Genomic DNA, 4458 nt, shown 5'->3' with positions numbered 1-4458 from the left:
ATAGGGGTATTGATAACCAAAGAGTATGCCCTGATGACCTTAATTCCACTTACTTGGTATCTCCTAAATATCCAGAAAAATACGAGGACTCAGAAATCTCGGTAGAGTGATTCCCTGCCTACGAAAGTCTAAGTTGCTGCTTTTTTTTTGCAGGGTATTTTATCGTTCGCTCATGCATTCATTCATTCATTGAATAAATATTTATTGAGTGCCTACTGTGTACCATGCACAATTCTAAATATCAGGAATGTAGAAGAAACCACACACAATTATACAGAAAAATCAAGTAAGAAAGCTTCCACAATGACAACTGCTTAAAGAGAAGTAAATGGTAAAGGAATAGTGAGTGATTAGTGTAGGTGAAGACAGGAACTCTTATTTCCCTCGTTAGCAATTGTGGGCTTTTTTTTTTTTTAATGAGTTATAATTGACACAACACAGGCTCCCTTTAAGGAGCTAATGCTGCAGCTGAGACCTTGACAAGACTGATCACACTTCCTGCTTGACGTAATTTAGGCCAAATTGACAGAGACATCTGGGCCCTAAATTTTCTGTGAACTTGTTTCCTCCACATCAGGTCCAGATTCCCACATGCCCGCAACACGTGAACCTTCCTACCTCAACTTTCCTGTTAGTGCAATATTTAATGCAGGCTGTTGAGTTTCAAGACACAGGCCTCTTTCCCTTTCCCCAGCTACCAGCCTCTCTGCATATTAAACTTTTGTTCACCCACTCCTCCCCCGTTGTGGCATAAACTTTGCATGTCTTCCTGTCGCAGGAGTCCCTCTTAAGAAAGTCTTTCCGGGGGCACCTGGGTGGCTCAGTCAGTTAAGTGTCTGCTTTTGGCTCAGGTAATGATCCCAGAGTCCTGGGATCGAGCCCCACATTGGGCTCCCTGCTCAGCAGGAAGTCTGCTTCCCCCTCTGCCCCTCCCACACACACTCTCTCTCTCTCTCTGTGTCAAATAAAAATAAATAAAAATTTTTAAAAAGAAAAAAAGTCTTTCCATATTAATTTTGAAGTGCCCTTTAAAAAGAAATTTACCAACCTGAATTACAAGCGCCAACTATGGGGACTACCTGGGAGAAGACATTTCCAAAGAGAAATGCCAGTACAAAGGTCTTCAGGCATGAACAAGCTTGGAGAGTTGGCAGAAGACAGACTCCCTCTCAGTGGGGAGCCAAGTTCCCTCTGCAGAGCTGACCATTCAGTACCCTTCCAACTCTACCTTCAACAACTCCCCACTAGTGGAGTGCAATCATGAGGGGAGAATTTATACTACAGAAACCCGCCAATGTCACAAACGAGAACTTTTTACCAACTTCCCAGCAAAACATTGCCTCTTACCACTGGTCTCTTCATTTCTATTATGGGTATAACAATGGCACCTACCTCATAGGTTGAGACAAGTTCTTGGCTCATACCAGTAATACTTAATTGGCTCTTATTTGGGTCATGGTGAGCAAAAAAATGGCAAGTCCTTGTTCTTTCAGAGTTGGAGCTTACAGCACAAAGAGGGCTTTATTCGAACAATGGCGGGAATCCTGCATCTCGGTACAGCTGTAGGTGAGTGCCGTCAATGACTAGCCACCATGCAGGAGAGCCCCAAATCAAGAACACTTGCCCAGGACCAGAGTCAAGGCAAAAATCTGGAGATGCCATCACTAGTGTTTCCACAATAGAATGCAGAAAGCATTTTAAACACTACATATTTTATTTTAAATACTACATACTTTAGTACCTATAAAAAAATATATTGCCAACACATACTCACAAAACATTTGCTTAGGGGAAAAAATTGCTTAGGATTGTGGTGAGTTAAGCTTTGCCAATTAAGAGTTGCTTTCAAGTCATAAGAGTATTGGCAAGAACCATGAAGACAATCAGGAATGACTGGGGTTTGGGAAACTGCTTCCTGGAAAGGTGAGTGGTACATGACGAATGGTAACCTTCTCTGATTTTGAGCATCTTCATCAGCCCTGGACTGTGAGCACTAATCCTAGAACAGAAGAGAGGCAGGAGAAGGAAAGGGCAAATGCATTATGCCCTGCCAGGTAATTAGCAAGCCAGCAGTTTCCCGCCTTCTGCTGCAGGATTAGAATGAAGAGAGAAAAATCTGGGAGCACCTGGTGGCCCAGTCGGTTAAATATCTGACTTTGGGTCCCGTCATGATGTCAGGGTCCTGGGATTGATTCCCCGCATGGGGCTCAAGGCTCAGCAGGGAGTCTGCGTCTCCTTCTCTCTCTGCCCCTCCCCCCACTTGAGCACATGCACTCGTGCGCTCTCCCTCTCTCTCTCTCTCTCTCTCTCTCTCCAATAAATAAAATCTTTAAAAAAGAAAGAGAGAGAATAATTTGGCTAATGAGAAGCTTTGGAAATAAGGTCTCTAGGGACAGAAAAAAATATAAATAGACTGCCTGTCCCCTATCAACACAATCTTGCACCTACCAGACCAGGGAGGAAGACACCACATCACTTCTTAGAGAATTTTCTTGTCCGGAAACTCCACACAAGACTATCTCCTTGAAATTCTCAAAGGCCAATTTGTCTTCAACATCCACATCCTGGAAAGAAACTCAACTCCTGGGGCCTTCTGTGGGACCATCCTGGAGATACAGAAATCCCCTGTAAGTTCTGGAGAAAAGGGGCCATTTACTATTATTATTATAATTCCCATCTAGGGGTAGTCCTAGGTTAAGTAGGAAGGCTAAAGCAGTGGTTCTCAAAATGTTGTCCCCAGACTAGCAGCCAGGACTGGGTTCATACATCTACAACATGGACAGTCACAGGGAACCTCACTCTTGGTTTAATGCTTTGCTGTCACGGTCTTGAAGTGTTTGAACTAGGGGGTCCCACATTTTCATTTTGCCCCAGGACCTGAAAATGGTGCAGCTGGTTTCACCTGAAGTATGCTCACCTGGGGAGTTCTTTGAAATACACTTTCTCAGTCCTCACCTAGACATGCTGAAATCTGGGGTGGTGCCCAGCAACCAGTTTTTAAGAAACCTTCAGGTGAGTCTGATGCATGGTCAGATTGGAATAGTTGTCTAAAGGCACTCCCGAGAAGGTCCTGAGTCAGTCTCGTAAATGCACTCCCGATTTTTCACTAACTACTTGGCATATTTCCAAGTCCCCTGACACTGGATTCACAATTGCTGCTGACTCTGCCGACACCTTTTCCTCACCTGAAGTTTGCAAGAACTGATTCCCGGATTCCAGGCTGCTCCAATGCACCACTTTATCTCCCTGGTAGAACAGGAGGGAACGTTTCTGCTCTCTCCCCACATTGCTAGTTTTAAACCCAATCCTTTGAGGAAGGCACTGAAATTCAAGGGAAGGAGGCCAGTCTCCCCAGTCTACTTGCCACTTAATGTAACCAAGAGTCGTAGTAGAATTTTCCAAAATGGACTTCTTCCCTCATAACTCAGGGGTGTTGCCCCATAGTTGTTCTCTCTCCTCTTCTTGCTGCTCCTTTATCTTCCTGTCCTTTTCCCCTACACCCTCCAATACATGCCATTCAAAGGGAGGAATCATGTCAGGATCTTCTCAAGTTCCAGTGATAGTAATATAAATAATATGAGCAAACGAGTATGAGACACTCATAATAATATGAGACACTCAGACATGTACTTTGCTTTTTCCTTCTTATGTGCATTCCTGGAATGTTGATTCTATATTCTCATTTCTATTACGCACATAAAAAATGAAAGTTCTGGATGCCTGTGTGGCTCACTTGGTTAATCATCTGCCTTTGGCTCAGGTTATGATCCCAGGGTCCTGGAATCGAGTCCTGCATCAGTCTCCCTGCTTAGCAGGGAGCCTGCTTCTCCCCCTGCTTGTGCTTTCTCTCTGTCTCTCTGGCAAATAAATAAATAAAATCCTTTTTAAAAATTATTTATTTATTTATTTATTTGACAGAGAGATCACAAGTAGGCAGAGAGGCAGGCAGAGAGAGAAAGGGGGGAAGCAGGCTCCCCGCTAAGCAGAGAACCCAAAGTGGGCTCAGTCCCAGGACCCTGAGATCATGACCTGAGCTGAAGGCAGAGGCTTAACCCACTGAGCCACACAGGCACCCCTAAAATGCTCTTTTTAAAGGATTTTATTTATTTGACAGAGAGAGAGAGAGAGATCACAAATAGGCAGAGAGGCAGGCAGAGAGAGAGGGAGAAGCAGGCTCCCGGTTGAACAGAGAGCCTGATACGGGGCTCAATCCCAGGACCCTGAGATCATGACCTGAGCCAAAGGCAGGGGCTTAACCCACTGAGCCACACAGGCACCCCTAAAATGTTCTTTTTAAAGGATTTTATTTATTTGACAGAGAGAGAGAGAGAGATCACAAATAGGCAGAGAGGCAGGCAGAGAGAGAGGGAGAAGCAGGCTCCCGGTTGAACAGAGAGCCTGATACGGGGCTCAATCCCAGGACCCTGAGATCATGACCTGAGCCAAAGGCAGGGGCTT

Source organism: Enhydra lutris, unplaced genomic scaffold, assembly GCF_002288905.1.
Source record: "Enhydra lutris kenyoni isolate GAN:26980312 unplaced genomic scaffold, ASM228890v2 scaffoldscaffold92, whole genome shotgun sequence".
Lineage (NCBI taxonomy): Eukaryota > Metazoa > Chordata > Mammalia > Carnivora > Mustelidae > Enhydra > Enhydra lutris.
Note: the sequence above shows the minus strand (reverse complement) of the source record.